Here is a 12,690-nt window from a genome sequence, read left to right as displayed (position 1 = left end):
CATAGAGGAAGGGGAATCCAGATTCATCCAGAACGTGGGGGGGTCTGTGCTCTCTCCTACTCAGAACCAGGGGGCAGGTGTGGGGTGGGAGCTCAGGAAGGGGAGCAGGGGCCAACCAGGCTCCCTCACATTCAGGTGGCACCTCTCTGCCTCCACATCTGCAAAACGGGAGGGACATATCCTCCCGGATCCCCACCGAGGGACAGGTGAGAGGATGTGCGTGGGAAGTCGGGGCCCCTTGCCCACCTGCCCGGGGAGGTTTCCCATCACCGGGTGCCGGCCTGGCCCTGCCCAGTGACAGGGGCCAGAGCGGGCTCCCCGCACCCCAGGTGTTAGATTTTATGAGGAACCCACTTAGAGAAGCAGAACTCGAAGGGCCGAAGTGGGTCAGGAAATGAAAACGTTTATTGACCTTTTACATGTAATTTTACAGATATCCTGAAGCAAGCGGGGGGCTGGCGGGGTGCCCGCGTCATTGTTACCTGCATGAAGGCTGTTTGCTGTTGCACGGCTTCCCCGGCAGCCTCACCGAGGGCCCCTGGACAGAAGATGGGGAGACAGCACCGAGCCCTGAGAAACCACGGGGCTCCCAGGCCAATAAGCTAGTGCACACTTGGCCTGATGAGCCTCATCGCGTGCTGTCCCAGGCACCTAAGAGCAGACCGAGCAGCGGGCGGAGGGCGGCGGGCAGGAGAGGGCCGGGCCGGGTGTGGGGCCCGCACCCCCTGCACAGGTGCATGTGCGGCAGCAGCAGGTGCACGGGCTGGCACGTGGAGGGCGGGTGGCACCAGGGCTCCGATCAGCAGGCCGAGCTGCGAGGCTTTGTCACCACCCATGGATGGGTTGAGTGACGCTGGGCCAGAGACTACATTTCTTTGAGTTTCAGCTTCTTTGTTTTAAAAAAATGATAAAACGGGGACACCTGGGTGGCTCAGTGGTTGAGCATCTATCTGCCTTTGGCTCTGGGCATGATCCCTGGGTCCTGGGATCGAGTCCCGCATCGGGCTCCCTGCATGGAGCCTGCTTCTCCCTCTGCCTGTGTCTCTGCCTCTCTCTGTGTCTCTCATGAATAAATAAATAAAATCTTAAAAAAAAACAAAACAACAACAACAACCCAGTGATGGAGATGCTCTAAAAGTGAGTCACGGTTGTGGCTGCATGACTTGGTAAAGTCACTAAAATTTACCCATGACACGCTTAAAATGGTGGATTTCATGTGATGTAAGTTCTACTCGATAGGGACGCCCGGGTGGCTCAGTGGCTGAGTGTCTGCCTCCAGCTCAGGGCGTCACCCCAGGGTCCCGGGATCGAGTCCCGCATCGGGCACCCCGTGGGGAGCTTGCTTCTCCCTCTGCCTGTGTCTCTGCCTTTGTGTCTCTCATGAATAAATAAAATCTTTAAAATAAAATAAAATAAAATGGCAAATTACTCACTTGCCAGCCTTGCATTATGGGCTCTAGAGCGGCGCATACTCTCTGCAAACTGTTATGTGAGAATAAAACACGCAGCCAGCCATCGCTGCTCTGCAGAGAGGCTTTGAATCAGCTTAATTATTATCAAGTGTGAACCAAGATTCTGAAAGCTAAGAAGTGGCCCTTTCCTGAAAGCAGCCTTTCCCCAGGGTGTCACTGAGGTTCTGATTGGGGCTGGGATTCCTTCCTCTTTGGTGAAGCCTTCGGCCCCCTTGTTAGGATAATATTTCTTTTCTTTTTTTTTTTTTTTTAGGATAATATTTCTAAACGCGTCAAAGAAAACACTCTGGATTGCAGAGTAAATCAAGTTCCCTTGATACCCGCTTACCAATTTTAAAACTGTGTGTTCTTCTTTTTAATGCATTTTGTAATAAGATCTCCCGGCAGTTCTGACGACCATTCTACAATTTCAAAGTAGCCACGGGCGATCGGTGCGGTTTTGAGATCGCTGGGACAAACCGAAGGTCACATCAGAGTGTATCTCTAATCCGTGACCGAGTCCCGGGTCTGTCCCTGGCGTTTGCGTCCATTCGCTGTCGCAAGAAGTGCTGATTTTCAGGTAGAGATCAGCGAAAATAAAAATATCTCTATCTTCCTGTGCAAGTTCCCGGACCCCCTGGATTCTCTGGGAGAATGTGGACTCCTGATTAAAACCCCTCAAATAAAAAAAAATAAATAAAACCCCTCAAATGAGAGCTTACCTACCAGGATGGCCTGGCTGGCTTCCCACAGCTGTGCGGCACGTCCCTGTCCCTCACCTACGTCCCCCATCCCTCCTCCGCCCTCCTCCTTCCCCCTCCTCCTCTCTTCTCACCTCACCATCTCTCTCTCTCTCTCTCTCCTCCCCCTCCCTCCCCCCTCCCTTCCTCCCCACTGTGTTCCCAGCCTCACACCTCACCTGGTTCACGTAGGCCTCGGTAAATATTTCTGACAGTGAATGAAGTCCTCCAACCACAGGCACGAGGGCAGCTTCCGTCGGGGGCCCAGTCCTGTGTACTGTGTTGAGAAAAAAGGAGCTCCGCCCGAGTCCCTGCCTTCTAGAAACTCGGGGGCTTGTGTCTGCGGGAAGCACAGTGTGTGTGTGCAGGTGAGCGGTGTGGACACAGTGCTCCCCGAGTCTTGGCTCCTCCCCGAGGGCCGGCTGTCCTCGGTCCCGGCCCCTCTGCACCCCGGGGCCACCTTCCCGGCCCTGACCCTTGCCACGTGCTGGTGTTTCCACTCCTCCATGTGCCCGGCCTGCAAACAGAGGGAAGAGCCTCTCTTGGGTGAATCCTGCCCTCCCAGCTTCCAGGACAAATCCGCAGAGCTCACGGGCTTCCCCCTGGGCCCTTGAAGTGTGTTCCTGACGTCTCATTTCCGTGAAAGCTTACCCAACTGGGGAGGGGATTGAATACACCAGGACCCCAGAACCACACGTTCCTTTCTTCTCACTGGAAACTTTGGGACTTTCTCTTGTGTTTTGGTTGGCTGATTGGTTTCCCCTCCAGCTTCCCAGGGCCAGGAGCACGCTGATGTGCTGGTACTGCTGGGGGCCCAGGCTGATCCCAGGGTGACCCCAGGGTGATCCCAGGGTGACCCCAGCGTGAGACGTGGTCAAGCCCACACTGCTCAGTTAGGAGGCAGTTCTGGCTTCCTGTGGCGTTTGGCCAATCTGGGACCTTGGAGTATGTTTTCCGAACAAATGTAGGACTCCCCTCAAGGGACTCACATGGTGAAGGCAAGAGAAAAACACTGTGGGTCAGGGAGTGAGGGCATTTCTCTGGAGAGCCTCCTGTCCATTGCCACGGGAGCGGGGACGGCAGACAGACCAGGGGAGCAGGGGCTGGACAGCTCGGGCCGTTGTGACGAGGCGAAGACACAGACCATAGACTCGTCTGAGAGCATTATCAGGTCTAACTCTTGTTTGAGAAACGAGGAAGGCAGGATTCTGAGAGGTTAAGTGACTTACCCGAGGTCACAGGGCGGAATCTATGGGCCGTAATCCTGTCCTCTTCCGATACTCTCTGCGTAATTTCTGATGAGGTTAATGTAGAAATGGAATGAATTGGAAAACCAACTTCCAAATCCTCTCCCTCTAACCTTTGGCTCTACTGCCCTGGACAGACCTTTTAAAAGGGCCGTCACCGCACAGCAGAATGAACTCGAATGTCATCTTTTGTGCCTTTTTCCTTGGAGAGTGACCCAAGCGACAAGTAGTTTGGCCCCGGGGTTGGTAGGATCATGGAAGGGTGAGTCACACGGAGAGGACAAGGGAAGGGGTGTGTCAGACACGAGCCAGGGACATTTAGAGAGAAATGCTCAGAGGGAGAGAGAAACTAAAGTCTGTGTGGGAAGGGCAGGACAGAGGAACAAGTGCAGCCAATGGCAGGGACGTGGGAATCAGCTCCTGGTGGGAAGTCGGCCCTGGGGCCGCTGGTTCAGGGGGGAGTCAGGGAGACCTCCACCCAGCCTTCCACTTGCCAGGAGAACCACGTGACGGGATGAGCACTGGGTGTTATTCTGTATGTTGGCAAATTGAACACCAATAAAAATTAAATTTATTATTTTAAAAAAAAATAAAAACCACAGTTCCGCGGAGCCAAAGTAGTGGGTTCTCCACTGACGCTCTCAGGATCCAGACCGCAGCTCTCCCAGCACCCACAGGATCTACTCTAATCCTTTGAACCAGCCAGACACTGAGGAAATCAAAGCAGCACTGGAAACACCAGCAAGGGGCTGAGAAGAGATGCCAGGGGCGAAAGGGCTCACTTGGCTTGGAAGTGAGTTCAGCCAGGAACAGACCGGGGGCGGGGGGGGGGGGGGTGTCTTGCAGGTTTTAGAGAGGAGAGCATTTTGCGTAGCCTGCTTACCCCTCTTCAGGAGTGTCCGTCCTCAGGACTGGCTAGGTACCCAGGGGGGCCCAAGCAAAATAAAAACGCAGGGCCCCGGCTCAAACATTATTCAGAATTCCAGTACGGCAACAGCACGCTTTTGAACCAAACACAGGGCCCTTCTGTGCACGGGGCTCTGTGTGGCCGCGTGGGCCATCGGCCCGGGAAGCCGGTCCTATCTGCTCTAAACAGTCCAAGATGGTTATTCTCGTTTCAGGCCGGACAACCAGTCATCCACATGGATTTAAATGGACTCTACGTTTTTTTTTTGACTCTGCATTTTTTTTTTAAGATTTTATGTATTTATTCATGAGATACACACAGAGAGAAGCAGAGACACAGGCAGAGGGAGAAGCAGGCTCCCTGCAGGAAACCTGGTGTGGTGGTGTGGGCCTCGATCCCGGACCCTGGGATCATGCCCTGAGCCAAAGGCAGATGCTCAGCCGCTGAGCCCCCCGGGTGCCCCTTGACTCTACATTTTGGATGACTATACAGGTATTGGATACATTGCAACAACAGAACTATTTTACCCACTTAGGAAATGTCAGAATTGAGCTTTCTACCAGGGCAACCAGATTTCTGCCATTCACCATGTGAGCATCGATGATCTGATGCCAGATAGTGACCCTGTTATCTGGCCTAGCCCCATGCAGTTCTCCCCGCCTTCCTTGTGGTGCTAAGGACGTATCTTTTCCAGGGCCTTTAAAATAGTCCAAAGATAAAAAAAACAAAAACAACAACAACAAAATAAAATAGTCCAAAGATGCTCTCTATCTAGGGTTGCCACATATGATATAGGACACCCACGTAAGCTGAATTTCAGATAGACAGCAAATAATTCTTGGTATAAGTATGTCCCCAATATTGCTTGGGACATACTTATGCTAAGAAATCATTGGTTACTTTGCTGAAATTCAGGTTTTTGTTGGTTATCTTGTATTTTTATTTGTTAAATCTGGCAAACTCTGTCTCCAGTGCATTCTTAAGACACTGGGACTTTAGGGTGGTAGCTTCCAAACCACTGATGTGGATCTGGAGACCCAGGTGGGCTGACGGGTCTGAGTGATGGTGAGTAAACCAACTACGGGAGCTGTTAGGCTGCGGGTCTGTAGTACCTTCCTCTGGCCGCTGTAACGAAGTCCCACAACCGGGGTGGCCTAGGATGAGAGAAGTGTGTTCTGTCTCAGTTTCGGGGAAGCCATGGCTGTGCCCTCGATGAAGATGCTGGGAAGGATGCATTCCAGGCCCCTCTCCCCACTTCCGAGGGCCTCTGACATTCTGTGACTCGGGGAAGGTGCAAGTCGAATTTTCACACAGCATCCTCTCTTCTTCTCCTCATGTTGTTCTTCCTTTTCTGCGGGTCTATGTCCCAATTACCCCTTTTTATGAGGACACTGGTCATATTAGATTGGGGTCTCACCTAATGACCTCACCTTGCCTTGCCTGCTTCTGGAAAGACCCCATTTCCAAATCAGGAAACATTCTGAGATATCATGGTGTCTTAGTCCATTTGGGCTGATTTAATGGAACACCACAGACTGGGTGGCTTATAAACAATGGAAATTATTTCTCACTGTCCTGGAGGCTGGGAAGTCTGAGATTAAGGTGTGGCAGGTAAGGTGTTTGGTGAGAATCCACTTTCTGGTTCATAGATGGTGCCTGTTGCCGTGTCCTCACAGGGCAGAAGGAGTGAGGAGCTTTCTGGGGTATCTTCTTCTTCTTCTTCTTCTTCTTTTTTTTTTTTTTTAATAGATTTTATTTATTTATTCACGAGAGACACAGAGAGAGAGAGAGAGCAAGAGAGGCAGAGACACAGGCAGAGGGAGAAGCAGGCTCCATGCAGGGAGCCTGACGTGGGACTCGATCCCCGGACTCCAGGATCACGCCCTGGGTGGAAGGCGGGCGCTAAACCCACTGAGCCACTCAGGGATCCCTGGGGTATCTTCTTATAAGGGCAGTAATCCCTTCAAGAGGGTTCCTCCCTCCTGACCTAATCACCTCCCAAAGACTCGACCTTCTAGTACCATCACATTTGGTATCAGGGCTTCAATATGTGAATTTGGGGGGGGGTGTGCATATCCAGCCTACAGTATAGGTCTTAGGACTTCAGCATATCTTTTTTTTGGGAACACAATTCAACCCATAACACGGTCCCAGGACCATCGAGGGCCTTTCTGTTCTTAAACTTGTATTCAGAGGCCTGGAGAACCTTTCTACCTGGCCTGTGAACAATCAGCCGCGGTAAATCCAGAGGTGTCAAGTGATAGAAACACAGCTCATCAGACAACAGGCACAGAGAGGGCGGGAGCTGTCGATAGAGGGGCAAGTGTGCATCTGCTCAACGCTCCAGCGGTTGTGCGGACTTGGGGAAGTTTTCACATGGGATGGCCAACATGCACGCTTACTTCTGCAAAGTAAACATTTCTGGAAATGCTTGCTTCATGGAAGCAGCCCACGCATTTTGCACAGAATGTTACACAAGCTTTGGAAATCATGGGTGGAAACTGTTTGCAAAATCCTTTGGAGCCTTATAACAAATGTTTGCCTCGGTCTTGAAGCCTAAAACAAACAACCTTTCTATTTCAAAAACGTTGGCTAACGAGAAAGACATTTCTCGCTGAAAGGGACGGAAGACAGTGCCATCATTGCCAAAGAGGTATTGACCACACATCACGTTGGTAAAGCAAAGTCAGCCTGGGACTCTCATCACATTAGCTGCTTTTATCAGAAACAAGGGCGATAATCCTTTGTTGAATAGACGTGATGATCATTTTAACAAGCATAGACCTCTGATGTCTGGGTCGGTTGTATTAAACCAAAGGTCACTGTGAAAATAGTCAAAGGAAGCCCTGGCTAGGGTGAAGGACAATTTGTAGCAGATAAATATCTGGTTTCCATTAGTCCTTTTTCTTCTGCTTTCCAGTGAGAAGAGGTGGGACGCCAAGTCCATTTTGGCAGGCTGAAAAGTTGTGTGAATTTTCGAAGGGACAAACAGATATAAAATGGCTTTTAAGAATACTTACAGGGGCACCTGGGTGGCTCAGTCAGTTGAGCATCCGACTCTTGGTTTTGGTTCAGTCATGATCTCATGGTGGTGAGATGAAGCCTTGCATCAGGCTCTGCACTCAGTAGAGAGTCTGCCTGAGAGTCCCTCTCTTCCTCTTCCTCTGCCCCACCTCCCGTGCTCGTTTTCTCTCTCTGTCTCTCTCTCAAATAAATAAATAAATAAATAAATAAATAGAATCTTAAAAGAAAGGAATATTTACAAAAGGGGCTCGTAGGTGGCTCAGCTGGTTAAGTGTCCAGCTCTTGATCTCGGCTCAGGTTTTCATCTCACGGTTGTTGAGATTGAGCCCTGCATTGGGCTCTGCGCTGGGCGTGAAGCCTACTTAAAAAAAAAAAAAAAAAAAAAGAATACTTACAAACATTATGACTTTGAAGCTTAGGGGAATCCTATAGATCAGTGCCGTCCGAGAGAAATGTAATGTGAGACCTCTCGTTACCTAAAATATTGTAGTGATGTAATGAAGTTAATTTTAATAATATAGCTCATTTATTATATCTGCCAGATATGGTTATATCACCATATATTCATTTTTTTGATTAACCTTGGCATGTTTATTAATTGAGAAAATTTATTAATCTCAGCAAATTTTTAAAAATTTTTTTATTGGAATTCAATTTGCCAACATGCAGAGTCTCACTCCCCACCGGCCTGGACCTGCTGAATCAGCATCTGTATTTTAACCAGATGACTCCCACGCATGTTGGCTCATTGCAGTTTGAGCAGCTCTGTTGCAGACTTCACCTCTTCAGACCCTTGGGGCAGGAGCCTTCTGCACAGAGAGAAATGAGAAGGTATCTCTTTCCCTGTGGCTTGACCGCAGACCTGCAGCTGCTCTCCTGTCCCCTAGCTTCTCGTTGCCCTGGGCTTGGGGTCCCTGCTGATCCTGCTGCCCTGCACATGGAGTGTGCAACTGCTCCCATCTCTCTGGGGGTGGTGCCCTGAATTGCTGCACACAGCCAAAGAGAAAAGAAACGTTCAATTCCTTCCTCTAGAAATTGGGGCTTTGGAAGGCCCTGCTTTGGTTCAGGACGCTCAGCAATGGACAGTTGATTGCTCTTAGTCCTGAGGCAGGAGGGACAGTGTTCACTGTCATATAAAAAACTGTGCTTGTGTCGTAGGTCAGAGGAGCCAGCTTTTTTGTCGTATCTGGGTGAAGTCAGGGGGTGGGTGGGTCATCCAAGCTTTTCTCCTACTTTCTGGAGAATAATACTCTTCCTGCAGTTTAGATTCCCATTTAGAGGATCCGTATAAATTGCAACTCCATCTTGTGAAATTTATTGGCTAGCTTGCCTCAGTGCTGTGACTTCGATTCATTCCCCTGCTGATCCCGGGGTAGATGTGGTCACAGCAAGACATGCCTGTGGTTGGGACGTGAAGCTTGGAGGGGAGTTGCCACAGTCTCCTGTTTGAGGGGATTGAGTGCGTAAATAGGAGGCCTCCTCAGATGCCAGAAGGGAACATGCTAGGCTTGCATGTGAGTGTGGGCATTCATTTTATCCCCGTGCCTCTGGCTAAGGGGAGCCAGCTGGGACTCCAGTGGCAAAGGCAAAAAAACTTTGGAGCCTACTTCCTTGGTGGCAAGTCACTTTAGCCTCTTGGCATTTCTATTTTCCCATCCATAAAATGCAATTGACAGCCCTAGAGGGTGGTTTGTTGACATTGGAGAAGACATTTGAGAGGCTCCCGGGAGGGAAGGAATGAAGTATAGCTTCTGGGAATAACACATGTGTGCAGAAGAGATATGGAGATGTTGGGGTGATGATCTCTGAGCAGGAAATCCAAGAAATTCCCAAGGTGAGATTTAGCCAGAGAGGTCAAATCATCCATAGGCAATATAGAGACAAAAAGAGGAGGGGTATCTGGGTGGCTCAGTAGGTTAAGCATCTGACTCTTGATTTGGACTCAGGTCATGATCTCAGGGTCCTGAGACTGAGCCCCTCACTGGGCTCTGTGCTCAGTGGGGAGTCTGCTTGAGGATTCTCTCTCTCCTTCCCCTGCCCATCACCCCTGCTCACACACTCTCTCTCTCTCTTAAATGAATAAATAAATCTTTTTAAAAAGAGGAAAAATAAAATAAAACCACAAAGAAACCCAAGAGATTATGGAGAAAGATATTTAGCCCTATCATCACAGGTTATACATGACTCAATGGGAGTGGAAAAAACCTGCTGGTAGCTACATTCACATTTTGAGCGCTTCTGGAGATTTCTAGGCTGGTGGGTGATGTACACCCTTGCTCCGATCTCGATCAACATTCCTTTTACATGCCTCTTTAAGAAGGTTCCTAAGAAGGCAGCGGCACAAAAACTCCACTGGGAAACAAATTCCTTGCTTGTACAACGCAGCACAACTCAGGGTCTTCGAGAAAAGGATTGCCAGAGGCAGTGCCGCCGGGCTTGGCCCACCCATACGGCAAGGGCCAGAGGTCTGATTTTCCCTGGACACAGGCACAGAGGATGTGGACTCCTCTGGATTGCTATCTTTCACTAAAACAAGAGGTAAAACGTCCAAGTCAACTCTGGGATAAAAGTTTCTAGAACTTTCTAATAATAATTATTTACTAATTACCTAATAGTTTTTATAGGCTCTGTTCTTTAGGGCACTTGCAGGTAGTCAAACATGTGAAACGATTGGATTCTTTTATTTCTCTGGTAACACGGAATGGAATTCTGGATGCACAAATATATCCTTGATTCTGTGATACGGTGCCTTATGTAAAACGTTGCGTGATACGCTCACCATCTCTCACCAGACACAGACTTTTAATGCACCATGGGATGCATTCGCCCTTCCTGAGAGAATGGTACCCACACATGGCTGAAGACTGAAGAGCGTTAACTTCAAATGGCTCAGAGTTCATCTACTCTTAAAAATTAAAGTAAATAGCTATTTCCCCTCATTATCTAACTTACCCATGCCCTTGGAGAAAGCTGGGAAATTAGAGTGTAGAGTAAGGGATGAAATTTACTGTAACAACCCCACCAACCAACATAGTCACTGTGGAATGTTTTGGTAGAGAACATACTGATTTGTATAACTGAAAATTATTTGTAAGCACGATTTAAAAACTTTTATTATGGGGGCACCTGGGGGGGCACAGTTGGTTAAAGCACCTGACTTTTAGTTTCAGCTCAGGTCGTGATCTCAGGGTCATGACTGGAGCCCTGGGTCAAGCCCTGTGCTCAGCATGGAGTCTACTTGAGTTTCTCTCTCCCTCTCCCTCTACCCCTCCTGCTATTGCTCTCTCTCTCTTTGAAATAAATAAATAAATCTTTAAAAAATTAAAAACTCTTATTATGGAAATTTAAAACCATGTACCAAGTTAGAGCAGTTTATCATGAGCTTGAAGCATGGGACAACTCTCAGTATCTGGCCACTCTTGTTCCGAAGCCTCTAACATCACCCCCCAGACCCCCAACCCAAATTATTTAGAAGCACATTCCAGGAATTATATAATTTTATCTCTAAATACTTCAGTACGTATCTGACAGATAAGGAAAAGATGAAAGCCTTAAAAACAAATAATTCTAATAAAGCCACAATATAATCTCATCTAAGAACAATAATTTTTAGGTATTACTAAATAGCCAATGTTTACATTTCCTTGATTGTCTTGTGAATTTTGTGTGTTTTTTAACAATTTAGTCAAAGTGGGCACTCAACAAAGTTAGTTCATTGAGATTGGTCTGTGTGTCTCTCTCTTATTCTGTTGTAATTTATTTATTGAAGAGACCAACACATTTACCCTGTAATTTTCTAGAGTTTGATGGAATCCCCATGATTTTGTCTAACATGTCTCTTTAGTCCTTTTTCTATCCATTAATGCTTAGATGCAGAGGTTTGGTCAGATTCGACTTGGTTTTTGGGAGTGTTAACACAACTATATAGATGTTGTTGGTCCTTCACCAGGATACACTTCATGTCAGATTTTCTATTTTCTTGTGATTATTATTGCCCAGATCCATTAATTCACTAGGAGTTTTAAGATGGTATCAGTAGATCATTTTTTCCTCTGTTTATTAATTGTTAATTCTTTTTCTCATCAATTCTTTTATTACTCTGCAGTTTCCATTGTGGAGGCAAAGGACAATAAAGGCCAGATTCATTTTCTTTGCCAATTTTCAAAGTAGTGATGTGTTCAATACCATCCTCCAATCGTGACCAATGAGCTTTTTGATATTATTATGAACTTAGAGATTTAATTTAATGCTCACATTATTCTTTAAGATTGACTCCTGATTTCTTTCGACGTGTTCCTAGAAATTTTTGGTAGCTTCCTTATTTTCTGGATGGTAAGTTTTACATTTACCTTGAGTGCTTTCCTGCTCTGACCTGGGATCAGCCATTCAAACAAGGAGCCCTTGGACTTTTTACATGGGAAATGGTATTTAGAGACCACAGTACAGTACTGTGGGTGCTCAGTGCTAGGTTTGATGACTGTTTCTAGGCCTTCTCAGTGAGCAGCATGTAGTTTCTTAAAGATAAGACATATTGTGAACTCATACTGATACATTATTTTATGTCATATGGTTGGGCAGGGCGTGGCTGGATGACTCCTCTGTTCCAGAAGGCAAGGACAGAGGTCCCTCAGTGGTATTCCGCTGGTGGGTGTGTCAGTCTAGAGGGCTCTAGGGGGCTTCATTCTCAAGTCTGGTGGCCTGAAGTGGATGCTGGAAGCATGGGCTCAGCTGGGGCTCCTGAGAAAAGCATCCTCAGGCTGGCTGGACATCCTACATGGTAGCTCCGGGCTCCTGAGAGCATGCTCCCAGAGGCTTCTTGGATGTTGCAGAAGTCTCAGGATGTCATTTCCATCACATTCTGTGGGTGAGGCAGTTCTCTCAGGCCAGCCTTGGTTTAAGAAGATGAAAGCCAGGGATCCCTGGGTGGCGCAGTGGTTTGGCACCTGCCTTTGGCCCAGGGCGCGATCCTGGAGACCCGGGATCGAATCCCATGTTGGGCTCCCGGTGCATGGAGCCTGCTTCTCCCTCTGCCTATGTCTCTGCCTCTCTCTCTCTCTGTGTGTGTGTGACTATCATAAATAAATAAAAATAAAAAAAACTTCTATAAAAAGATGAAAGCCAGAGTCCACCTCTTCACATAAGGAATGTCAAAGACTATGGGGCCATCTTCAGTCTACCATTGAAAACTTATGGTTTTGTGCTGACAGCTACCTTTTTGCTCATGCCTGCATATAATATCTGGAGTCTCCCATTCTATTTTTGCCTCTAGTCTGAGGACTCCTTAAAATGAGCAATATTGAAATCTGCGATTAACCTCTTCT

General features: G+C 47.9%; 1 long non-coding RNA gene across 4 annotated transcripts; it reads right to left on the bottom strand.

Annotated features, from left to right (window-relative positions):
* Window positions 1-629: 629 nt before the first annotated feature.
* On the bottom strand, window positions 630-11,878 carry LOC118352986 (uncharacterized). Of its 4 annotated transcripts, none has more exons than XR_004811061.2 (4): window positions 11,719-11,878; window positions 3,421-3,486; window positions 2,371-2,708; window positions 630-2,128 (listed from the first exon to the last, which is right to left on the bottom strand). It is a non-coding gene; the product is annotated as an uncharacterized LOC118352986 (long non-coding RNA). The 4 variants fall into 4 exon arrangements; XR_007407669.1 differs by having other exon boundaries at window positions 630-2,005; XR_007407668.1 differs by lacking the exons at window positions 630-2,128; window positions 2,371-2,708; window positions 3,421-3,486 and adding an exon at window positions 7,993-8,178 and having other exon boundaries at window positions 11,624-11,878.
* Between the last annotated feature and the right edge of the window lie 812 nt (window positions 11,879-12,690).

Source organism: Canis lupus, chromosome 31, assembly GCF_003254725.2.
Source record: "Canis lupus dingo isolate Sandy chromosome 31, ASM325472v2, whole genome shotgun sequence".
NCBI lineage: Eukaryota > Metazoa > Chordata > Mammalia > Carnivora > Canidae > Canis > Canis lupus.
This window is presented reverse-complemented; position numbering and strand designations above follow the sequence as displayed.